This window comes from Zea mays, chromosome 3 (genome assembly GCF_902167145.1).
Source record: "Zea mays cultivar B73 chromosome 3, Zm-B73-REFERENCE-NAM-5.0, whole genome shotgun sequence".
NCBI lineage: Eukaryota > Viridiplantae > Streptophyta > Magnoliopsida > Poales > Poaceae > Zea > Zea mays.
Genome location: NC_050098.1, coordinates 55588578 through 55615673, shown reverse-complemented (window position 1 = coordinate 55615673; position 27096 = coordinate 55588578). Strand labels below are relative to the sequence as shown.

Genomic DNA, 27096 nt, shown 5'->3' with positions numbered 1-27096 from the left:
TAAGCGCTACCATGCGTGTGCCTTGGGATTGGGATCGCCGAGCCAAGTGCTCCGCCGCCGGTAGCGTGGCTCCAGCGACTTCGCGGTCAAATTGAGCATGTGCTCGTATTCACCATGGTTTAGGGACCCTGGTGGTGCCGTCACCGTCGTTCGCGTTGCACCACGGTGGTCGGTCTAATGCCAGATCGCCGTAGTAGGGCGGCGACTGTCGAGGCCGAGAAGTTGTAAAAGGGGGGTAATCGAGGGACCCATGTGCATCAGTCTGTGAGAGAGGAAACCAGTGGCAGGGATGCGTACAGGATTTGTTCGGCCATCGGGGGTCTCCCCGCAAAAACGCAAGTGCGGGAGCACGGGCCATCGGCCGCGGGCCAGGTCTGTCTGGTGCTGGGCCGGCCAGCTAGATTTGGGCCCAACACTGTTTCCTGTTTGGTATTTTCTTTTATCTGAGAGCTTAGAAATGGTGCTAGAAATTGTAGGAAAATCTAAAAATAGCGAAACAAATTATGTTGGATGTATAAGTTCATGATCTCTCAGATAAAAATTGTTTTGGAATTTTTAGGGCAGTTACTAAATTTTGGGTGAATTAAAAATGCTCTTGGAAGGATTAATTGAATTTTAGAAATATGTGTGGAGCACCAAAAATTGTGAAAACTCTTGGAGAGTCTTGTTACCAGAAGTTGAACACTTGGTAAAGTTTTGGGGGCTGTTTGGAAGCCTTTTGATCAGAAATCCTTGCAAGGTCCATAATAGATAGGATTAATCTTTAATTAAAAGATTGGATTAGTCCTTTGAAGATATAAGGCAAGTTTGTCAAGTGAACTCTGAACCTTTGGATGAAAAAAAACAAGATTGTCTAGTTGAATCTAGGTTTTGGTGTAGTTTAAGGTTGTTCTAATCCTCTAATAGTTCAAGTTGTATGAGAAGCTTGTAAGATTCAAGTCAGAGAGGTGAATCCTTGCTTAAGTGATAAATGGAGTGCTTGGTTGTGGAGGCAAGATTCCCTAGTATGATTGAAGAGTTTGGTTATGTTAATAAAGTGTTTAGAGTCTTTGTGCTAGTAGATCCTTTGTTTTTTGTTTTGTTTACACCTTTGAGAGGTAGTATAGTCTTGTGATGTTTTATAATATTTTCTTGCAAACAACATAAGCATAAACATTCATGTCATATTATTTCATGTAGAGCTCCTAAAAGAAGAGGTAGAAATCCAGAAGAAGAAGTGGTTTCTAGAGAGGAGTCTACTTTAGAACATGCTGCTCAAGTGGATGGAGCTATCTAACTAGTTATGTGGTAGGAAGGATCCTGAATCTTCTCTACAACAAAGGAAAGCCCCGGTGCATTACCCCTTGTGTTTTAAATGCTTTATCACCTTATATGATGCATTAGGTGCTAGGAGTTGTGTGATAACCAATTGGTGCATTATCATTCCTTGCAAATTCCTTAATCCTTATTTTATAAAAAGAACTGATATTGCTTAGCCCTTCTTAGAAACTAAAAAAATCCTTTGTTTTTACAAAAGAATGGTGTGAAAGAATGGTTATGGACTTTTTATTTCAAAAATCAAAGCAACGTATGGTGATGACTCCACTACGGCCGGAATGGACTCATCATTGGAAAAGAGGACCCATGTCGGGTGCCAAAAAAAATGGAGAAATGGTTAATAAATCGAGACCAGACGCTGAGTAGACATATTCATCCGTCTGTATCAATTAAGGACCATACTGATTGTTGTCCTGCTGATCTAGGACCCTTTAACTGGCCACATACCTTGTCATGGGTAAGCTTGAACCTGGCTATTCCATACGTGAAAAGACAATCGCGCACTGGGAGCGGAGATATGGTGAGAGTAGCATGTATCCTCCTGGCATTATCTTATTATGTTGTGAATGGTATAATCTTGAGGGAAGGACATACCAGATGAAAGATGATGGTTACATCAAGAGCATTAACATCCAAGGTCGATGGTATAAGAATGATCCTTTCATTGTAGCCATGGAAGCTTCACAAGTATTTTTCTTGGAAGATACAAAGTTAGGTCCTTGTTGCCGAGTGGTACAAGAATTTGGCCACCGACATATATTTGATGTTGAAGAGTTCGATAAAAAGCAACCAATTCATGAACAAATACAAATGAGATGTTAGGAGGCATACCAAGAGGATATTACTTCATTGAGACATGGTACATTGGGAGACATAGATCCTGATATGGATTTGCTGGACATGGACAATGAACCAGACATCCCTATTAGTAGAGTCTTTGTCGAGAGCATCCATTGTCGATGAGAACAAACAATTGAAGGTGAAGAAATAGAGAACGAAGATTAAGATGAAACCTTCCCTGAGTACCATAGTCCAGATGAAGGCAACATGTCAGAAGAATATAGTGATGATGACTAACTTCTGCATTTTAGAGCAATTTGTGAACCATCAACTTGTACCAGTGATGATTTTGCATTTTTACAACAATTTGTGAACCATGAACTTGTATCAGTGAATCTATTACATTTGAATTATGCTATTGCAATTTGAGTACCATACTGATGCCCATAATTCATGGACATGATATATATAGTTCTGGGTTACATACTGGATGTTTCTTATGACCACTGACAAATGTCATGGAATGCCCATAAAGGCCCATACTTCATAGCAAATGCAAATACAACAGATTCAATACATTGTGTTCTTCAACACACAACTTCAACAGAAATGCCCATACTTCATCAGCCTTGCCTACTTGAGCACTACAACTACAAGCAAAACGATGGCCAACAACAGGAATAGTGTTACATTCACACATCCGCACACAAGACAAATGCAGCTTCCCATTCCTTCCCTGTTGTTGCCAACTTTGTCCTTCACCTCATTCAGATTTTTCTCTAAGCTAACAATTCTTCTCACAATCTTAGGAACTTCTATTGTCGAAGCTGCTGCAACGATCGAGGAAGTCATTGGTAGATATCCGTTATAATGAAAGAACACCACATATTCTTCCTCGAACCAATACCTAGTACATGTTCCCTGCATCCAATTTACAACCAAAAGGCAATGAAATCTAGGCAAAACAATAATGAAATTAAGCAATGCAAATTCATCAACTTCACTAACATGTCCATAAGTCTTCCTAGGACACTTGAAATATCTCTTTCCCTCATTAGACCCAAACTTGGTAGTGGCAGCAAACACCCTCACGTCCCTACAATCTGGGCAGATTATCAACGACAACCCAGTGTCTATATCGATCGTCGCCTCCAGATCGACACCAGTGGGCAGAGTGCCTACAACAACAACATCAAGATGTTTGGATGCAGGGCATTCCTAGCTGCGGTTGAACGCCGAGTGAGACCGGTAGATGATGAGGCCAGCGACATCATCTCTAAATTGACACACATACATCAATTGGGGAACATGAGGCTGGGAGGGGGATGAGGGCGCCACTACACAACAAATGGAGGTGGCCAGGAGTGGGATGAGGGTGGCACTGCTGACCATGAGCACCTAGGGAGAGGGTCAGGGGGAGAGTCCACCGCACTGTCACTTGGGGAGAGGGAAGCTGGCTCAGCCCAGAGATCGCTTGGGGCCCGCGCCATCCACTGGCCGCATCGCCCAAACACCGTCGCGCCGTCGATGGGGAAGAGCCGGACCTGCCGCCGTCGAGCTTGCCCAGAGGGGGAGCCGTCGCACCGTGCTACGCCATCAGCCCGTAGGTAGTCCCTTGCCGTCGTTTGCTTCGCTCCGCCAGCACCGTGCTCGCCGTCGTTCGCTCTACTAGCGCAGTGCTTGCCCTCTAATTCAGTTAGGGTTGGGGTGATGGGGAAAGTGCAAGTAGTCAAGACATAGGGGTAGGGTCCACCTACAGGGGGTATATTGTTTCTAGAAACTATCATTTTTTTGAAGTAACTTATTATGACATCGTGTAACTATCACATAAACATAGATCACAGCGTCATAAAAATAGAATCGTCAACCTGTTTCCTGCGCATGATAATTTGTGACGACACAATAATGGTTGTCGTCACAAATAGTTCTGAGTCACATAAGTTTGTGACGACACGTAAAATTTTGTCATATAAAGTAACATTATATGACAAAAATTGTCCCCGACATTAGCCATTTTGTGACAGAAAGTAAGATTTCTTGTAGGATGAGGACGGTCCCTAGAGGACCCCATGTTTGGATCCTGTAAAGGAACCAGGGCCTCACTCGAATTACCCATTTGTAGCTCACTGAGTACCATTAATATCCCATCGAGGAAAGCGTGGTATGGCTCACCTCCCCTTACCTTCGCGAAGGGGATGCACGGTGGAGAGTAAACTAAACATATGAGACGACCCCCTAGATAGATATTTGCATCAAGTGGAGACTCGAGGGCTCTCCCCGCACGAGTGTGGTGGACGGGTGAAAGCCGCACAAAAAGTGCCATCGTAAAAGCAACCGAGCACAAGACAAAATCTAGGGACCCAAAACCCACGTATGTCAACGATCCAAACGGGTCATGATAACAAACTGTCTAGGCTGAAAGGATCATAAGCAAAGCTATGGGAGGTTGTGGATTATCTCTTCCACTGACACCTCCCAAGTATAGCATTCGCGCCAGCATCAAAGTCATGTGTCAGGTGATACAGGTCTTATGCCGTCAAACCCTTGGGCAAACTAATAGCACCGTGGGGGTCACCACCGAAGTGTTGTTGTGCGATGGGAAAAGCCATAGCCACGCTTCGGTGAACCCCGAACTCCATGGCCTCACGTTCGGTGAACCCCGAACTCCATGGCCTCACAGGCTCGGTCCGAGATGTCAAGGAGACGCAAGTCGCGGATCCTACCACGGGCGAGAACGAACCCTGTGGCTTGATTTGCACACAAATAAAGACTCAGAGCCTCGAGTTCCAACTCTACAAAACCTATCTCTCTCTTTATCTTCATGAATGTAAAACACCCTTTGTTTCTAACATTTAGAAAGGTAGAAAGCTGAAAGACAAAAAAAGCATGATCCAAAATGTACGAAAATTATACTCTAGGAAATCAAATGCTTGAGGAAAAGCACCTTCTAATTTTATTTGGTTTTCTTTCATCTTTTTTAGTAGAACCACTTTGTAAAACCTCAACAAAACACAGTCACAAACACACAAACTTCTATCTTCTTGTGTTGTCTAAATATTAGGTGTTATTTGGTTTATATATTTATAATATAATGGGTAACCGATAACGTTAAATCATATTTGTTTAATTTTTATCATAATGAGATACCACACTAGAGACGCTGATACTAAGTATAAATCATTATCGTGTTAAATTTCACGAACCAAACGACAGCTTGATAAGATTTATGGAAAAAAGGATTTACACGCACGCCCAAGCTGCTATCGGGCGATTGCACGTCATAACTCATAGTTTTTGTGTACACGTGTCATCCATGATTTGAAGTTTTGAACCAGTGACCTCAAATTTTTACCATCATGTCACGTAATCACTTATCACGCAAAGTTTTTTATTAAATATTTGGAGATCCTAGGATGCTTAAATGGAAAGTATCAACTAGAAGTTTTAGAGCTCGTGGAATACTGTAGCTTTAACATTGAACATGTTTTCAACTAAGATCATTTAAAAATAAGATGTGGAACTTTTTTTTAAAATAAGAATAATATTCATACTGGTCCATGAATGATCTAAAAAAAACTCTGACTACAAAGTTTTATATCGCACAAATTTAATATAAATTTTATATTCGCTCAACACTGCACAAAGATTATGCTTGGTCCATGTGCAATTCTTGGCATCTTATCATTGCTTCATTAGCCTCCGTTTGCTTCATCAAATGAACTCGCGGCACCCTGCGGCGTGCCGCATCCACAAGCAGTGAGTGCTTTATCGGTGGGGAAGGACATATCCTATGCATAAAATTACTTTTGCGAGTGCCTTATCTCTGGAGAATATATCATGTGCACAAAATTACCTTCGTACATATCCAACATTTTTCGGTTGACGTGTTTAAAAAACGTCTCCCTTGTTCTTGTCCGCGCGTCCTGTTGGATCTTTTATGGGCTTGGCCCATTTATTCAATAAACTCTAAGGTGTGTAATGGTGTAGAATATCAATAGTGCCATATTGGAAGTCCAAGAGTCTTTTGCCTTGACTTATATGGTGGGATTTATTCCACTTAACTTGAGAAGTCAAGAAATGGACAAGGGCGTGCCACACGCGCGCGCGCCGCCGCCGCCGGCCGGGCCGGGCAGGCAGGCGTGGTGGTGTGGTGTGGTAATTTTTAGCACTCACTAACCGCGTACGTCAGCAGAGAAGCGAGAGGGCAGGTGCCTCCGAAGCCGGTGCCGTTCGAGACCTTACACGGGGGATCGGCAATTAGGTTTTTGGGGAGCGTCTACGCGACTGCCCAAAACATCTTCAACATGACAAAGGAAGCAAGCCAAGGATCTGGATCATCAGAGCGCATAGGAGGATATGATCAGTTTATTTACTTACTATTTTGTGTTCTGGAGATTATATATGTTTCATATATTCATCTATGTTGTTTCATATTTACGAATGATTTTATCTTATCTGTTATGTCTTATTATAATATGATAGATCTGTCTGTTTTAATTTTATAGTCATGCTATTTATGTTTCTATCTGTTTATTTTCATTTGTTCAGTCAGTATACATGTTTATCGTATTTATATGATTTATATAATTCACATGCTCTATGTTCTCTTGATTCATATTGGTATGGATCAATTTAAGACTTTTGGCGTGACTCGGCGAACTCGTGACTCTGCGCGCACAGAGAAGCGAGAGGGCAGGTGCCTCCGAAGCCGGTGCCGTTCGAGACCTTACACGGGGGATCGGCAATTAGGTTTTTGGGGAGCGTCTACGCGACTGCCCAAAACATCTTCAACATGACAAAGGAAGCTGGCCAAGGATCTGGATCATCAGAGCGCATATGAGGGTATGATCAGTTTATTTACTTACTGTTTTGTGTTCTGGAGATTATATATGTTTCATATATTCATCTATGTTGTTTCATATTTACGAATGATTTTATCTTATCTGTTATGTCTTATTATAATATGATAGATCTGTCTGTTTTAATTTTACAGTCATGCTATTTATGTTTCTATCTGTTTATTTTCATTTGTTCAGTCAGTATACATGTTTATCGTATTTATATGATTTATATAATTCACATGCTCTATGTTCTCTTGATTCATATTGGTATGGATCAATTTAAGATCACGATTTCTATGGTTAATTATTTATTATATGTCATCATCATAATGTTAATTTATGGAATTAAAATAATACGGAAAATGCCTATAATTCTAACAATCCAAAAACCTAATCTTAGGCATTTTTCTGTCAGAGGTTTTGCTGCTGTGCTAAAGCCTGATCCTTTTGATGGTAAAAACTTCTTGATATGGAAAGCTAAAATGGAATTGTGGCTAACTGCAATGTCTTGTTTTCATGCCGCTGAGGGCAAGCCTGCCAACTTACCTCCTGAGGATGAGGCTAAGTTTAAGGCTGAAGACAACCTCTTTCGAGGTGCAGTGATTAGCGCACTTGACACAAAATTCCAGAAAAGCTATATCATCCTTCCCACGGGGAAAGAGCTGTGGGATGCTCTTGTTGGAAAGTTTGGAGTTACTGACGCTAGTAGCGAGCTGTATCTCATGGAGCAGCTGTATGACTACAAGATGGTTGAGAACCGATCTGTAGTGGAACAGGCTCATGAGTTTCAGGCACTAGCTAAGGAACTCGAACTTTTTCCTTGTCCTTTGCCTGACAAGTTTGTGGCTCGCGGTATAATCGCCAAGTTGCCACCTTCTTGGAAGGACTTTGCTACCTCTCTCAAACATAAGAGACAAGAGTTCAATGTGGAAGAGCTCATTGGTACTCTTGATGTTGAGGAAAGGGCTAGAACAAAGGACAGTGGAAAAGGTGTTGAGACCTCTACTGCTAATGTGGTGCAGAAGAGAAACTTCCGCAAGTTTAACAAGAAGAAAAACCAGAACAAACAAGAGAATGCAAATAAACCTGTTCATACAGCACAATTTAAAAAGAAGAACAACAATAACAAGGGAAAGGGAGGATGCTTTGTCTGTGGCAGTGATCAACATTGGGCAAGAGAGTGCCCTGATCGCAAGTTCACTCAAGACAAGAAATCAGCTAATGTTGTAACCACTGAAACTGAAGGTGGAACATCTGGGTATGGTAATTCTTTACCATTTGTTCTTTCAGTCTGTAATTCACCTGAGTGGTGGATGGACAGTGGTGCAAACATTCATGTGTGTGCTGATGCCTCTATGTTCAATTCCTACCAGGTCGGGAGGTCTGGCGCCTTGTTAATGGGAAATGGGTCGCGTGCTCATGTTCTTGGTGTTGGTACGGTCATTCTGAAGTTTACTTCGGGAAAGACGGTGCCATTGAAGAGCGTGCAGCATGTGCCCTCTATCAAGAAGAATCTCGTTAGCGCGTCTATGCTATGTCGAGATGGATACAAAGTTGTTCTTGAGTCTAATAAATGTGTTGTGTCTAAACATGGTATTTTTGTTGGTAAAGGATATGACTGCGGAGGCTTGTTCCGCTTATCACTGCATGATGTGTGTAATAAACTGGTGAATTCTGTTAATTTTTCTGATGAGTCAGATTTATGGCATTCACGTTTTTGTCATGCAAGCTTTGGTTGTCTTATGCGGTTAGCAAATCTAAATCTAATTCCTAAATTTAACTTGGTCAAAAAGTCTAAGTGCCATGTGTGTGTTGAATCAAAACAACCCCGCAAGCCTCACAAGGCTGCTGAGGCGAGGAGTTTGACACCTCTAGAACTTATTCATTCTGATCTGTGTGAGATGAATGGAATTTTGACCAAAGGTGGTAAAAGATACTTTCTCACTTTTATAGATGACTCCACTAGATTTTGTTATGTGTATCTCTTAAAAACAAAAGATGAAGCGTTCAATTATTTTAAGGCCTATAAAGCTGAAGTTGAGAACCAACTTGAGAGGAAAATAAAACGTTTAAGGTCCGACCGAGGTGGAGAATATTTCTCTAATGTGTTCGATGAGTTCTGTATGGAACATGGTATTATTCATGAGAGGACACCGCCATTCTCACCACAATCCAATGGGATTGCTGAAAGGAAAAACCACACTCTAACAGATTTGGTGAATGCCATGTTGAGTACAGCAGGATTATCCAAGGCATGGTGGGGTGAGGCGATTTTGACAGCATGTCATGTCCTGAATAGAGTTCCAACAAAGAACAAAGAGATCACTCCATTTGAGGAATGGGAAAAGAGAAGAGTAAATCTCTCGTATTTGTGCACTTGGGATTGCTTGGCTAAAGTGAATGTGCCAATCAACAAAAAGCGTAAACTTGGACCTAAAACTGTTGACTGTATATTCCTTGGGTACTCTTTTCACAGCACTGGGTATAGGTTCTTAATTATAAAATCTGATGTGCCTGATATGTATGTTGATACTATCATGGAATCAAGAGACGCAACATTTTTTGAGAATGAGTTTCCCATGAAGAATACACCTAGTGTTACAAGTCATGAGACTATAATTCCCCATGAGCACGAACTGTCGATTCCTATAGATCATGCTGAGGATTCTCACGTGCGCATCCCTGAGGAGGATGACACTATAGTCACTCGAAAGAGCAAGAGACAGAGGGTTGCAAAATCCTTTGGTAATGACTTTATAGTGTATCTTGTGGAAGACACACCAACTACCATTAGTGAGGCATATTCCTCTCCTGATGCTGACTTATGGAAGGAAGTAGTAAGGAGTGAGATGGAATCTATTATGTCTAATGGAACTTGGGAGGTCGTTGACCGTCCTTATGGTTGTCAACCTATAGGTTGCAAATGGATCTTCAAGAAAAAGCTTAGGCCTGATGGTACAATCGAGAGGTACAAGGCAAGGCTTGTGGCCAAAGGATATACCCAAAAGGAGGGTGAAGATTTCTTTGATACCTACTCACCAGTGGCTCGGTTGACTACAATTCGCACATTAATAGTCATGGCAGCCTCTTATGGTCTTATCATTCATCAGATGGATGTTAAGACAGCTTTCCTAAATGGAGAGTTGGATGAGGAGATCTATATGGATCAGCCAGAAGGGTTCATTGCGGATGGTCAAGAGAACAAGGTGTGCAGGTTGATAAAATCATTGTATGGCCTAAAACAAGCACCTAAGCAATGGCATGAAAAGTTTGATAATACTCTTACAGCAGCTGGCTTTGTTGTAAATGAATCTGACACGTGTGTATACTATCGGTATGGTGGGGGTGAGTCTGTTATGCTGTGCCTTTATGTTGATGACATTTTGATCTTTGGATCAAATCTCAATGTGATTGAGGAAGTTAAAAATCTTCTATCGAGCAATTTCGAGATGAAAGATTTGGGAGAGGCTGATGTCATTCTAAACATCAAGCTTGTTAGAGAAGCTGATGGTGGGGTAACTTTGTTACAATCCCATTATGTGGAAAAGGTATTGAGTCGCTTTGGTTTTAGTGACTGTGATCCTGCTCCAACACCTTATGACCCCAGTGTGCTATTAAGAAAGAATCGGAGAATAGCAAGGGATCAATTGACATACTCCCAGATCATTGGCTCGCTCATGTACCTTGCAAGTGCAACAAGGCCAGACATCTCTTATGCTGTGAGTAAGCTAAGTCGGTTTGTGTCGAAACCAGGAGATGATCACTGGCGTGCTCTTGAGAGAGTGTTGCGGTATTTGAAAGGTACTATGACATACGATATTCATTATACCGGAAACCCAAAAGTGCTGGAAGGCTATTGTGATGCCAACTGGATTTCTGATGCTGATGAGCTTTATGCCACAAGCGGATATGTGTTTCTGTTTGGAGGTGGCGCTGTTTCCTGGAAGTCTTGCAAGCAGACTATCTTAACGAAGTCTACAATGGAAGCAGAACTCGCAGCATTAGACACTGCTAGGGCTGAGGCCGAGTGGCTTCGTGATTTCCTATTGGACTTACCGGTAGTTGAAAAACCGATACCGGCTATTTCCATGAACTGTGACAACCAAACGGTGATTACAAAGGTTAACAGTTCTAGGAATAACATGAAGTCTACAAGGCATGTTAAGAGGAGATTGAAATCTGTCAGAAAGTTGAAAAACTCCGGAGTTATAACTGTGGATTATGTCCACACATCAAATAATCTGGCAGATCAATTCACTAAGGGTCTATCACGCAATGTGATAGAAAGTGCATCGAGGGAAATAGGTATGAGACCCATGTGAGATCTACTCTAGTGGTAACCTGCTCTATGTGATCGGAGATCCCGTGAAGTAGAGTGGAGAAACAAGCTAGGAGTAGATTGTGAGGAAAGATCCCTTCTTTAACTCATTTCTGATGCACATCTTTCCTATCTGTAAGGCAGGATGGTTTTTACCTTAATGTATTCCAAGAGTCTTATAAAGGTGAGATGTTGTCCTACAGAACATCTTTTGAGGAATACACCTATATGAGTCAGACTGCTGGTCACAGTCTATGGGACTTGGGTAATCCCTAAATACTCATGAAAGACACTGAAGTGTGACTTATATGCTTCTAAAAAGCGGGAATACCCTTTTGCAGCCTAGTATCAGCAAAGGATTTGAGTGAATCTTATTTCGCACAAAACTGTCAATTCAAGGCATAGTCCATTGTTCAGTTGTGAATGAGTGAAACTCTTATTCTAGATGGATGTTCAACTTAACAGTCTCCATCGAAACACTGGTATATCAAAGGATTGTGATTCTGATACTTCATCATTACAAACCCTAGAGTTTGGTGGGGATTGTTGGATCTTTTATGGGCTTGGCCCATTTATTGAATAAACTCTAAGGTGTGTAATGGTGGAGAATACCAATAGTGCCACATTGTAAGTCCAAGGGTCTTTTGCCTTGACTTATATGGTGGGATTTATTCCACTTAACTTGAGAAGTCAAGAAATGGACAAGGGCGTGCCACACGCGCGCGCGCCGCCGCCGCCGCCGGCCGGGCCGGGCGTGGCGTGGCGTGGCGAGGCAGGCAGGCAGGCAGGCGAGCGGGCGTGGTGTGGTGTGGTTGTGTTAATTTTTAGCACTCACTAACCGCGTACGTCAGCCGAGTGACCCTGTCTCTTCGTCAGCCAGCCGAGTGACCCTTCTCCTTCAGCTGGCTGACTCATGGCATGACTCGGCGAGTGCTGGCCGACTCATGGCATGACTCGGCGAGAGCTGGCCGACTTTTGGCGTGACTCGGCGACCTTTCTCCTTCAACTTCCCTCTGCGAGAGGTTAAATAGAGGAGCACCCCTGTCACTCGGTACACGCGAGAAACACTTTCAGTCTCACAGTCCAGCCGCCCGAGTGAGGGTATTTCCATCTCGTGACTCTGCGCGCACAGAGAAGCGAGAGGGCAGGTGCCTCCGAAGCCGGTGCCGTTCGAGACCTTGCACGGGGGATCGACAATTAGGTTTTTGGGGAGCGTCTACGCGACTGCCCAAAACATCTTCAACATGACAAAGGAAGCTGGCCAAGGATCTGGATCATCAGAGCGCATAGGAGAGTATGATCAGTTTATTTACTTACTGTTTTGTGTTCTGGAGATTATATATGTTTCATATATTCATCTATGTTGTTTCATATTTACGAATGATTTTATCTTATCTGTTATGTCTTATTATAATATGATAGATCTGTCTGTTTTAATTTTACAGTCATGCTATTTATGTTTCTATCTATTTATTTTCATTTGTTCAGTCAGTATACATGTTTATCGTATTTATATGATTTATATAATTCACATGCTCTATGTTCTCTTGATTCATATTGGTATGGATCAATTTAAGATCATGATTTCTATGGTTAATTATTTATTATATGTCATCATCATAATGTTAATTTATGGAATTAAAATAATACGGAAAATGCCTATAATTCTAACACGTCCACCTAAATATTTGCAAAAAAAAACTATACATATTCAATCAAAGATATATATATATATATATATATATATATATATATATATATATATATATATATATTACCATCGATGTTATTATTTAAACGTAGAAAGTAGTTTTTTTCATGTTAAGTTATCGCTCTACTGGAGGATTCTCATTCCTCCGCCCTTCTGTCATTCTTCAGTGCCTAGGTGCCTGCCCTTCAACAAACTGGTGAGTCTGGATGTCAGCCACGGAAGCTATCAAAGATAGAGGCCAGTACTAGGATGCTAGTAAATTTGAAAAGAGTTATTTTTAGGGTTATTAAAGCATCTCCAACAATACCTCAAACTAATGCATCAAATTGAAATATGAGGTTTTACACATGAAAAACTACTCCAACAGTATCTCATTTTATAAAATTTGATCCAAAAAGTATAGGGCACTGTCTCAAGTGCCTCAAATATACTACACCGTAGTGAGCTGCCCTATAATTTAGATTTGAGGCTTTACTGTTGGAGTAGGGTGTTTTGTTGGTGCCCTAAATTCTATAAAATATACTCATTTTTAAATTATAGTGCATTTTTATAGGTCACATTGTGTCACACCCGGGTTTTAGGGTCCAAAACCCGGGCGTGAAATAATCACCAAGTGTGCTGGGACAAGTCTCACACATATGATGAATCATGGTACAAAAACGAATGTCATATCTTTACTATATAATAGGAGTTCTGTACAAAATAAATAAATAATTACATCATAAGGAGACTATGATCCAGCAACCCAAAATTGACTGGGAGACGACGGCCTAGACCTCTCGCGAACTCATCACAGCATCCTTCATGCGCCTCATCCTGCGGTACCTGTTCTTGACATGTGTGGGGGTGTGAGACAACAAGAGTGAGCTCACATACGTTCATCGCTCAACAAGTTGTGGGAATAATGTGCATGAACTCGCCAAAGGTGGGAGTTCATGTGAAGTGTAAGACTTACCAAAGAGGATGGTTAAAGCTGAGCATTGCTTTTAAAGTTGGTCAAAATTTTATTAGCATTTGTTAAGTGTAAGTATATTCCAACCCAAATAAGTAATATGTATCAAAATTTGATAACAACACCTGCGATGCAATGCATATGAGAAATTGAATTTAGTTCCATAAATTACTCATGTGAGTGTCCGAGCTGCTCATGACCGTGAGCACGGCGGATATACCAGTTTTACACTCCGCAGAGGTTGCACATCTTTACCCACAAGTCACGTTATCCATCTTCCAAGGGATCGCGACTTCCCATACACCTCTACCAAGGAAGCGAGGCAGGGTAACACTATGAGGCCTTTACAAAGTTCTACTAGCTTCAGAAAACCCGCTACAGTTTCTAGGAAGCTCCAATGCAGGGACCCCTCGCCTGACAAAACCACATAAAGCAGTAGCAGGAACTACCCAAAAATTCAGTGGTAAAACAAGGTATAAAGATAGCCAAACTAGGGTAACCTATTGGGTCTCATCAAAATTAACCTATGTAGATCATTATGATTAATAAGAACATGACTGGGTAAAAAGAAATGATCAAAGACACAACTTGCCTGGGACTTGAGATTCCAGATACCAACTTGCTCTTCAGGTGACTCGTAACCTCATGCTAGTCGTAGCAATACAAACAAACAATGTATAGACAAAATTAACATTACACCAAATATAAGAACAAACTGCATAAGAATATTCTACACGTCGTAACGAGATCGTGGGCTTGAGAATCACTAAATTTGGAGCTACGGTTTAAAAGATATGATTTTCTAAAGATGTTGGGATCGGGTACAAAAGAAATTCAGAACCTAATTTTAATTTGGGTTTCCTAACAAAATAAAGCTACCAGGAGGTGAATATTATTATTATGGATCTAATGCAATTGGAATGGATCAATTTGGAGTTAAAATGAATTAAATATGAATTAAACGAGTTTCAAGATTTATTTTTGTACTAAAAATCTTTTCCTAAATTAATTTATTCCCTTTTATTCGCTGGCTGGACTAGGGACACTATTTTGCGGAAGATCAGGGTCTAATCTATAAATTTCAGGACCTAACCGTGATGTTTCTTCACTGGATATGGACTGCGGGTTGAATTAAGAAAATGCAGGGGCTCTTATGCAAAGTGTCGTGGCCGAAGGGGTATATGCAAACTTTAGCCGCACGATGGTTTAATCGGTCCATATTAGATTCTAGTATTAAAAGAATTGCCACGCAACCTGGGCCATATGATCAGATCAACGCACCAGATTTAATATGGTTGCGATCAAATCTCGGCCGCTGACAATCCTACGGCCACAGATCAAACCCTGCGAAAAGGGTAATTGTTTTCTAATCCTGGCCGTTTATCTCGGAACCAAGGGCTATCCTTTGTCTTCCTCCCCAGAACACCCCAACGGCTGCACCACCCTGTACTACGGCGGAAGGCACGCCGACGTGGTGCCTAGCCGAGGCCCGGGGCTCGATCTCCTCCTCGGGCAACACTACATGCGGCTAACGGCAAGGGAAATTAAAGGAGGACCCCAATACCGTGTATTATGGAGAGCGGAGAGCTATCCATGGTGAGCGGCGGATGCCGAGCTCCAGCGAGCAATTAGACGGTCCCCGCGTGATCCCCAAGCCTCGAAGCCACACCAACCGAATCCCCAAGGCTTGTCAAACACCTGCGGCAACCACTTGGACTTGGATCGACAGTGTAGAGGGATTATGGCTGTGGTAGTACTCTCACGAATCTCCCTCTCGGTGGCGGGGGAATTTTTTTCCATAGGAGCACCTGGTCACGGCTTGATGGGTCAAGGAGTGCGCGGGGAGACGCGGTTTTATAGTACAAGGCTCAATCGGTTGCAGCCGTCGCGGAATCCGTGCAAGGACTGGCGCCGATCCCGCCGGGCGTGCGAGCTGTTGCGACGGCGCGACGAAGGGGATGACCTTGCGGTCCTGCAACATAGAGAGGCGCACGCCTAGGGTGGCTGACGGGAAAGGCCCACGAGTAAGCGACGCAGAAGTGTTGAACACAGAGGCCCACAGGCAGTGGCAAGTGCATACGTGAGGGATTGCCAGACCGGGCCCACTAGTCATCTAGCGTGTGTGTGGGAACGTTGGGTGACAAGCGGGGCCCTCTTGTCGGCGCGCCATCAACACTGGGCCAATGACGTGGGGGTGAAATAAGGGGACATGAGCCGAGGGAAGGGGATTCCGGCCCAAGCACATGTTTTCCTTTTCTTCTTTTCCATTTTCTTTTCAAATTCCGAATTTAAAGATTCAAACTGAATTTTAAATTCTTATTTTAAATTTCTGATTTTCAAATATTAAATTCCATTCGATTGTGAATATACTCTCTACTGTTTCCAATATTATTATTTATTATTTTCCTTGTCATTTTCTACTTTATGTTTTTATTTAAAAGTAGAGGTCAAGTTTTATGTTTTCCATAAAATGCTTCACCACAAAATCACCATCAAGAGATCAACCTTTCTTTATCTATTTGTTGGTTACTTAACTAAGTTAGTACCCTTAATTGATTATGAAACAGAAATGTCCTACTAAATTCCAAAGGTTTCAAAAATTCTAGAACCACTATCATAGATATTCTTATTTCTTTATTTTATTTTTTATGATATTTTTTCTCTTCTACCAATTTTAGGTCTTACAAATCCTACCCCCCTTAACAGAAATCTCATCCTCGAGATTTGTAAGAAAAAAGATGTTACCCATATTGTCTCAGAGCATATGCATAAACAAGAACCTCACCATAATGCATAACTTATTAGCAAAACATATGGTCAAATAGACCTTATTATTACTCCTAAAATAGTAAAATACTAGCTCTAACTAAAGTAATATTTAGGTCTTTACAAATACTACTTATATAAATTTATGTTATATATATATGCTTTATTCTTGTTGCTCGTTGACTTCTTCACCGACTACATCTTCAACTAGTACTTCTTCTTGGTTTTCAGTTTCACCAGGTTTAGCCTCTACTTCTGCGTGATTAGCTTGCCCTGGTTGATAGATAAGGGCTGACTCTTTCTTGCCGAGGCCTGACCTTGCTTCATTGGAGCCAGAGTAGTAAAAGCAGCCCTGTTGGCACTGTAGTTGGCATAGTGTCACGACTGTCCACACTTGAAACATGACTTGTTGGTGGATATATTAGGAGCAACATGTCTTGCTGGGGTGCTTGCTTGCGGAGGAGCAGTTTGTGTCTGTCGAGTCTGTTGCCCGGAACCGCCATGAGCTGGTGTACTTGGAGTAGTATTATATCGGGGGCGAGAACAACTCCCAGCCTGTCCCTGGTTGGCAGCCCTTCTTTTTTCTCCAAACTCGCACCTCTTGTTTTCCACAGCAATAGCTTTGTCAAGTAGTCGTTGAAAAGACACAAATGCGTGTGATACTAGTTGGTATTGTAGCGGTCCAATCAAACCTTCTAGGAAGAGCTCCTGCTGCTTCTCATCATCCTCGACATCCCTAGGAGCATAGTGAGATAACTAAATAAATTTGTCCCTATATTAACTCACAGACATACCTCCCTGCTTGAGGGATAGGAACTCCTTCCTTTTAATCTTCATAAGTCTGGCAGGAATATGGTAATTCCTGAATTTAGTGGAGAATTCTGCCTAGGTGATTGTGTTGACAACAACATGAGCAGCACAATATGCATCCCACCAATCCGCAACAGGACCAGTAAGACGACCCGATGCATAGAGCACTTTCTCTCTGTCGGAGCACTGAGGTATGTTGAGCATCTTGTCCACATACTTCAGCCAGTCATCTGCTTGTAGTGGGTCTGCGGAGTTAGAGAAGGTTGGTGGTTTGTGACTCATAAACTCCCGGTGCTTATCCCTGGTTGGAGCTGGTGGTGGTGGTGGTGGAGGTAGTGGTGGTTGTTGTTGTCTTTCCAATCGTTCTTGCCTCATCTCTTGATGCATCTCCAGCCGTTCCTGACGCATTTCCTGGCGTTCTTGCCGCATCTGTGCATGCATATCTACCATAGTATCGGCCATTTGTTGCATCATCTGCATCTGGGCTGCAACCACTGGATCAGTTCCAGCTGGTGGAGGATTTGGAGGATTCATCTCTGCTTGTTGTTGTTGTCTAAGCACCCTCCGGTTATGTGGATTGGTAGGTAGATCATTTCCTCCCCCCTTCCTAGTGTTGACCATCTGAGTTAGAAGCATATGGTAAGATAGTTTTGCAAGGACAATTATTTGGTAGGCAGAACAAATAGGCTAGTAGCTGGTTATGAACTGAAGATTCTTTAGCAAGGCTTGATCTGTTGTTTTATGTCAAGATTGGGGGTAACTAATCGGATAAGGTGAATGTCCAAAGGTAAGATAGAATCTGTCAAGATGAGATAGATATGTGATACTAGTTGTATTCTAATGGAAAGATAATATATGTTATCTAACTATTTTATAAACATTTTTTATGCCTATGTATATGTAGATGCAATTGTGGACATTACTCCACAACTCATCACACTCAATCAAAGATCCAAATTAGGCAAGTATCATAAGAACAAACATTCAAGTGCATAGATACCTATAAAAATAGCTTTGTTTTTGTTCCTAAGATTAGGTCTCCTATTCCTAAAAGTCACTTTAGGTATAGGATTTCAAAGTGTGAAATCCACTTTTGTCTTTAGAAGTGAAAACGTAAGAGTAATCAGAGTAAAGCACCAGTGGATTAGAAAAGATTAAGGAAAGTTTTAGAAAGGATCAGAGTAGCAAAGGTAAGTAGATAATGGTTGTCTAGTTCTATCTAGGTTTCGTCCTACAATCAACATCCCTCTGATACCACTTCTGTCACACCCGAGTTTTAGGGGTCCAAAACCGGGGCGTGAAATAATCACCAAGTGTGCTGGGACAAAGTCTCACACATATGATGAATCATGGTACAAAAATGAATGTCACATCTTTACTATATAATAGGAGTTCTGTACAAAATAAATAAATAATTACTTCATAAGGAGACTATGATCCAGCAACCCAAAGTTGACTGGGAGACGACGGCCTAGACCTCTCACGAACTCATCACATCATCCTTCATGCGCCTCATCCTGCGGTACCTGTTCTTGACCTATGGGGGGGTGTGAGGCAGCAAGAGTGAGCTCACATACGTTCATCGCTCAACAAGTTGTGGAGAATAATGTGCATGGACTCGCTAAAGGTGGGAGTTCATGTGAAGTGTAAGGCTTACCAAAGAGGATGATTAAAGATGAGCATTGCCTTTAAAGTTGGTCAAAATTTTATTAGCAGTTGCTAAGTGTAAGTATATACCAACCCAAATAAGTAATAGATCAAAATTTGTAACAACACCTACGATGCAATGCATATGACAAATTGAATTTAGTTCCATAAATTATTCATGTGAGTGTCTGACCTGCTCATGACCGTGAGCACGGCTGATATATCAGTTTTACACTCTGTAGAGGTTGCGCATCTTTACCCACAAGTCATCCCATACCACCCTTGTGGTAGCACAGTTTTCCCGAGTGGTTCTCCATGTTCCAATTAACATAATGATCTTATCATGAACAATAAATAACAAACTGATAATAAAAGTGTGATCATAAATAATGTATATCTCCATACCCAAAACCACATAAAGCAATAGCAGGAACTACCCAAAAATTCAGTGGTAAAACAAGGTATAAAGATAGCCAAACTAGGGTAACCTATTGGGTCCCATCAAAATTAACCTATGCAGATCATTATGATTAATAAGGACATGACTGGGTAAAAAGAAGTGATCAAGGGCGCAACTTCCCTAGGACTTGAGATTCCAGGTACCAACTTGCTCTTCAGGTGACTCATAACCTCGTGCTAGGCGTAGCAATAAAAACAAACAGTGTATAGGTGAGAGCACCTAGAGGGGGGGGGGGGTGAATAGGTGATCCTGTAAAAATCAAACACTAGTAGCCACAAAACTTAGTTATGAGTGTTAGTATGGCTAAGTGTCTTGAAGCGAGTTCTTGTGAACACAAACAATCACAGAGAGATCAACACAAGACACACGATTTTTATCCCGTGGTTCGGCCAAGTAACACTTGCCTACTTCCACGTTGTGGCGTCCTAATGGACGAGGGTTGCACTCAACCCCTTTCAAGTGATCCGATGATCAACTTGAATACCACGACTTTTCCTTTAGATGATTATTCCCATTTGCGAGGAATCTCCACAAGATTGGAGTCTCTCGCCCTTACAACAAAGATCACAATGAAAGCACAGAGTAAGGTTGGGAAGAGCAACACACACAAGACACAAATCCACAGCACACACGCACACAAGTCAAGACTTAAGCTCAAAACGTAGCAAAGTGAGTCCACGACTCAAACGGAGCTCAAATCACTAACACAGTTGATCAAAAGCGCGGAGACAGAGTGCGGAAGTCTTAGAATGCTTAGTGAATGCTTGGGTGACTCCTCCATGCACCTAGGGGTCCCTTTTATAGCCCCAAGGCAGCTAGGAGCCGTTGAAGACAATCTTGGAAGGCTAATCTTGCCTTCTGTCGTGTGGTGCACCGGACAGTCCGGTGCACCACCGGACAGTCACTGTAACTGTCCGGTGCGCGATGGCCTTCCAAAATAGGCGCAATCGACCGTTGCAGCTTCGGGCCCGTTGGCGCACCGGACAATGTCCGGTGCACACCAGACAGTCCGGTGCCCCCTGCCTACCGTTGGTGCAGGCCACGCGTTGCTCGCGGATTGCGTGGCCGACCGTTGCGCTGGCGACATTTGGCTCACCGGACAGTCCGGTGCACCACCGAACCGTTCGGTGAATTATAGCCGTACGCCGCTGATCTTTTCCCGAGAGTGGCTTTTTCATTGGAGCCCAGCCTGGCGCACCAGACACTGTCCGGTGCACCACTGGATAGTCCGGTGTGCCAGACTGAGCTTAGTTTTGGTTGCACTGAGCCAAGTCATTATGGTTTCTTTTCTTCTTCCTTTCTTACCGTTTCTAGCACTTAGATAACTTCATTAGTATTCAAAAACAAATGTACTAAGTCTAGAAACATACCTCATGTCTTGATTTGCACTTTTTCAATCTTTGGCACATTAGGACTTAAAGAATATGTGTTGGGCACTTAATCACCAAAACATTATAGAAATGGCCCAAAGGCACATTTCCCTTTCAATCTCCCCCTTTTTGGTGATTTATGCCAACACAACCAAAAGCAACCAAAAAGAAGTGCAACATCAATGAAAATGAGGACCAAATTGTTTTTGACTATCATTTGGCATATTTGGATCGCTCTTTGCCACCACTTGGTTTGTTTTTGCAAATCAAATTTATTTTCCTATCTAAGTCAAACACGCTTGTTTAGGCACAAGGAGAGATTCCAATGGAAAAATTGATCAAGTACCAAAAACTCCCCCTTTTTCCCATAATCAAAATTCTCCCCCACAAGAGACCAAATTTTGCAATAAGAGTATTTTGGACAAATCAAAAGTTCTAACTCTATTGTTTTCAAAATTCACAAGTGGTAGTTGATCCATTTTCTTTGGCCTTAATTTCTCCCCCTTTGGCATTAAGCACCAAAACGGGATCATTCTTGGCCCTTTTAACCCCATTGCCTCACCAAAAATGTCAATTAAGAGCAAAAAGGCAATGAGAGCATAAGAATAAACTTGGAGTTAAATACACAAATACCGGAGTGCAGTGGAAGTCTTTGCTACGTCCAAGTCCAATTTCCCTTTCAATACACCTTTAAGACTACATCAAGAGTACTCAAACACACAGGTTAGTCTCAAAGGGTCAAGTTGTAGCACATCTCCCCCTAAATATGTGCATCATTCACACAAGGACTTGTGAGGTCCGGGGATCCCTTGCACAACTTGAGCACCATAAATAAGCAACAAATCTCATAAATGCATAAAGTAACATGATCAAAGGCATAGAACACATGTATGCTATAGATCAATCCAAGTTACGCGAATCTAAGACATTTAGCTCACTACACAACCTACAAAAGGTTTTCTCATCCAACGGCTTGGTAAAGATATCGGCTAGCTGGTTCTCGGTGCTAATATGGTACACCTCGATATCTCCATTTTGCTGGTGGTCTCTCAGAAAGTGATGCCGCATGTCTATGTGCTTAGTGTGACTGTGTTCAACAGGATTATCCGCCATGCGGATTGAACTCTCATTGCCACATAGGAGTGGGACTTTGCTCAGATTGTAGCCAAAGTCCCTAAGGGTTTGCCTCATCCAAAGTAGTCGCACGCAACACTGTCCTGCGGCAACATACTCGGCCTCAGCGGTGGATAGGGCAACAGATGTTTGTTTCTTTGAACTCCAAGACACCAGGGACCTTCCTAGGAATTGGCATGTTCCTGATGTACTCTTCCTATCGACCTTGCATCCAGCATAATCGGAGTCTAAATATCCAATCAAGTCAAAGGTAGACCCCTTTGGATACCAGATCCCGAAGCAAGGCATAGAAACTAAATATCTAAGAATTCGCTTAACGGCCACAAGGTGACATTCCCTAGGGTCAGATTGATATCTAGCACACATGCATACACTAAGCATAATATCCGGTCTACTAGCACATAAATAAAGTAATGACCCTATTATAGACTGGTATGCCTTTTGATCAACGGACTTACCTCCTTTGTTGAGGTCGACATGCCCGTCGGTTCCCATCGGTGTCTTCGTGGGCTTGGCGTCCTTCATCCCAAACCTCTTGATAAGGTCTTGAGTGTACTTTGTTTGGGAGAGGAAGGTGCCGTCCTTGAGTTGCTTCACTTGGAATCCAAGGAAGTAGTTCAACTCACCCATCATCGACATCTCGAACTTTTGTGTCATCACCCTGCTGTCATCCTCAAAGCCAGGGGGTTGTTCTACGTATACCTCCTCCTTGATTGGCCCGTTGAGGAAAGCGCTCTTCACATCCATTTGAAACAACCTGAAAGAGTGGTGAGCGGCATAGGCTAATAATATTCGAATAGACTCTAGCCTAGCCACAGGAGCAAAAGTCTACCCAAAATCCAAACCTGCGACTTGGGCATAACCTTTTGCCACAAGTCAAGCCTTGTTTCTTGTCACCACCCCGTGCTCGTCTTGTTTGTTGTGGAACACCCACTTGGTTCCCACAACATTTTTCTTTGGACATGGCACCAGGTTCCAAACTTCATTCCTCTTGAAGTTGTTGAGCTCTTCCTGCATGGCCAACACCCAGTCCAGATCCTGCAAGGCCTCTTCTACCCTGAAAGGCTCAATAGAAGAGACAAACGAGTAATGCTCACAAAAATTAGCTAAACGTGCGTGAGTTGTTACTCCCTTGCTTATGTCACCCAGAATCTGGTCAACGGGGTGATGTCGTTGGATCGTAGCTTGGACTTGGGTTGGAGGGGCCCGTGGTGCTTCTTCCTCTATCACTTGTTCTTCCTGTGCTCCCCCTTGATCCTGTGCCTCTTCTTGAGGTACCTGTTCACCGTCTTGAGTTGGAGGATGCACCATTGTGGAGGAAGTTGGTTGATCTTGCTCTTGTTGTTCTTGTGGTCGCACATCACCAATCGCCATCGTGCGCATTGCGGCCGTTGGAACATCATCTTCATCTATATCATCAAGATCAACTTGCTCTCTTGGAGAGCCATTAGTCTCATCAAATACAACGTCACTAGAGACTTCAACCAAACCCGATGATTTGTTGAAGACTCTATACGCCTTTGTATTTGAGTCATACCCTAGCAAAAACCCTTCTACTGACTTGGGAGCAAATTTGGAATGTCTACCTTTCTTCACCAGAATGTAACATTTACTCCCAAATACACGAAAGTAAGAAACGTTGGGTTTGTTACCGGTAAGAAGTTCGTAGGAGGTCTTCTTGAGAAGGCGATGCAGATAGAGCCGGTTTATGGCGTGGCAAGCTGTGTTCACGGCTTCCGACCAAAACCGCTCGGGCGTCTTGAACTCTCCAAGCATCGTTCTCGCCATGTCGATGAGTGTCCTGTTCTTCCTCTCTACCACACCGTTTTGCTGTGGTGTGTAGGGAGCGGAGAATTCGTGCTTGATGCCTTCCTCCTCAAGATACTCCTCCACTTGCAGATTCTTGAACTTGGACCCGTTGTCGCTTCTTATCTTTTTCACCTTGAGCTCAAATTCGTTTTGAGCCCTCCTTAGAAAGCGCTTAAGGGTCCCTTGGGTTTCTGATTTATCCAGCAAAAAGAATACCCAAGTGAAGCGAGAAAAACCATCAACAATTACAAGACCATACTTACTTCCCCCGATGCTAAGGTAGGCGACGGGTCCGAAGAGATCCATATGAAGTAGCTCCAGTGGTCTTGATGTTGTCATCACATTCTTGCTGTGATGAGTGCTTCCCACTTGTTTCCCCTGCCTGATAAGCTGCACAAGGTCTATCTTTCTCGAAACAAACATTGGTTAGTCCTAACACATGTTCTCCCTTTAGAAGTTTGTGAAGGTTCTTCATCCCAACATGTGCTAGACGGCGATGCCACAGCCAGCCCATACTAGTCTTAGCTATTAAGCATGCATCTAGATCGGCCTCCTCTTTCGAAAAATCAACTAAGTAGAGTTTGCCGTCTAATACACCCTTAAAAGCTAATGAACCATCACTCCTAAAGACAGAAACATCAACATTTGTAAAAAGACAATTGTACCCCATATGACACAATTGACTTACAGACAGGAGGTTGTAACCAAGCGACTCTACTAGAAATACATTCGATATGGAGTGCTCGTTGGTGATGGCTATCTTTCCCAAGCCTTTGACCTTGCCTTGGTTCCCATCTCCAAAAATAATCGTATCCTGGGAATCCTTGTTCTTGACGTAGGAGGTGAACATCTTCTGCTCCCCCGTCATATGATTTGTGCATCCGCTGTCGATAATCCAGCTTGAGCCCCTAGATGCATAAACCTGCAAGAAATTTAAGCTTGGGTTTTAGGTACCCAACTCTTGTTGGGTCCTACAAGGTTAGTCAAAACAGTTTTTGGAACCTATATGCAAGTCTTGTCTCCCTTGCATTTGAATCCCACTTTCCTAGCAACTACTTTTGCATTCTTACATAAAAGAACAAATGAAGTATTGCAAGCATGGTAAATGGTAGAAGGTTCATTGCACATTTTTCTAGGAGCATGAGACACAACATTATTTCTCCTAGGCCTACCATTAAAAGTAGAACTCGATGCAAACATAGCATGTGAATTAAAAGCATCATGATTATGACTCCTATTATAATGAGCACGATTAGCAATTTTCCTATCATAAATAAAGGCATGGTTCCTGTGAGGATTATTAACCATAGGAGCCTTCCGTTTCTCCTTGTTGGGAATGGGAGCCCTTTGGCTTGTTAAGTTCTTGGCTTCCTTTCGAAAACCAAGCCCATCCTTAATTGAGGGGTGTCTACCAACGGTGTAGGCATCCCTAGAAAATTTTAATTGATCAAAATTAATTTTGCAAGTCTTAAGTTGAGCATTAAGACTTGCCACCTCATCATTTAATTTGGTAATAGAAATAAGGTGTTCATCACAAGCATCAACATCAAAATCCTTACATCTAGCACAAATAACAACATGCTCTTCACAAGAACTAGATTTATTAACTCCTTCTAGCTTAGTAGTTAATTCATCATTTAAACTCTTTAAACTAGATATATTTTCATGGCAAGCAAATAACTCAGAAGATAGCATTTCATTCCTTTTAATCTCTAAAGCAAGAGATTTTTGCACACTAACAAAATTATCATGCTCCTCATATAAAATATCCTCTTGTTTTTCTAACAATCTATCCTTTTCATTTAGAGCATCAATTAATTCATTAATTTTTTCTACCTTAGCTCTATCTAAACCTTTGAATAAGCTAGAGTAATCTACTTCATCATCGGAAGAATCATCATCGCTAGAAGTAGTGTACTTAGGGGTATCTCGAACATGTACCTTGTTTTCCTTTGCCATAAGACATGTATGGCGTTCATTGGGGAAGAGAGCAGACTTGTTGAAGGCCGAGGCAGCGAGTCCTTCGTCGTCGGAGTCGGAAGAGGAGCAGTCCGAGTCCCATTCTTTTCCAAGGTGCGCCTCGCCCTTTGCCTTCCTATAGCTCTTCTTTTTCTCCTTCTTCCCACTCTTTTCTTGTCCCTGGTCACTATCATTATCGGGACAATTTGCAATAAAGTGACCAGTCTTACCGCATTTAAAGCAGGAGCGCTTTCCCCTTGTTTTGTTCTTGTTGGGGGTACTCCTTGCGTCCTTTAAGTGCAGTCTTGAAGCGCTTGATGATAAGTGCCATCTCATCTTCATTGAGGTCGGCAGCCTCCACTTGAGCTACCTTGCTTGGTAGCGCCTCCTTGCTGCTTGTTGCCTTGAGAGCAACGAGCTGCGGCTCGTAGACAGGCAGTGGGCCGTTCAAGGCATCATCTACATACCTTGCCTCTTTAACCATCATGCGCCCACTTACAAATTTTCTGAGTATCTCCTCGGGTGTCATCTTTGTATACCTGGGATTTTCACGGATATGATTCACAAGATGGAGATCAATAACTGTAAAGGACCTGAGCATTAGTCGGACGACGTCGTGGTCCGTCCATCTTGTGCTTCCATAGCTTCTAATCTTGTTGACCAGGGTCTTGAGCCTGTTGTATGTTTGTGTTGGCTCCTCTCTCCTGATCATCTTGAACCTTCCCAGCTCGCCTTCCACCAACTCCATTTTGGTGATCATGGTGGCATTGTTTTCTTCATGTGAGATCTTGTGGGTATTCCAATTTTGCTTGGCATTGTTCAAGCCACTCACCTTATTGTACTCATCCCTGCAAAGAGATGCTAGCAACACAGTAGTAGCTTGGGCATTCTTATGAATTTGCTCATTTATAAAAACGGCATTGTCAGTACTATCAAAGTGCATTCCGTTTTTGATAATTTCCCAGATACTAGGATGGAGAGAAAATAAATGACTACGCATTTTATGACTCCAGAAAGAATAATCTCCTCCATCAAAGTGGGGGGTTTCCCAAGTGGAATTGATAGCAAATGAGCATTAGAATTGTATGACATGCGAGAATAGTCAAAAGAGTAGTTCTGATTAACCGTATTTTTCTTTGACGAAGAATCGTCATCATTGTCGTCTCTTGGTGAAGAAGAAGATGCATCGCTGTCGTAGTAGATGATCTTCTTGATGCGCCTC

At 42.4% G+C, this 27096-nt stretch overlaps 1 pseudogene across 1 annotated transcript; it reads right to left on the bottom strand.

Moving 5' to 3' along the window:
- Nucleotides 1-2613: 2613 nt before the first annotated feature.
- On the bottom strand, nt 2614-3823 carry LOC100381331 (LOC103650390-like pseudogene; annotated as a pseudogene). Its single transcript, NR_157291.1, has 2 exons — nt 3642-3823; nt 2614-3018 (listed from the first exon to the last, which is right to left on the bottom strand). The product of NR_157291.1 is annotated as a protein-like pseudogene (transcript).
- Between the last annotated feature and the right edge of the window lie 23273 nt (nt 3824-27096).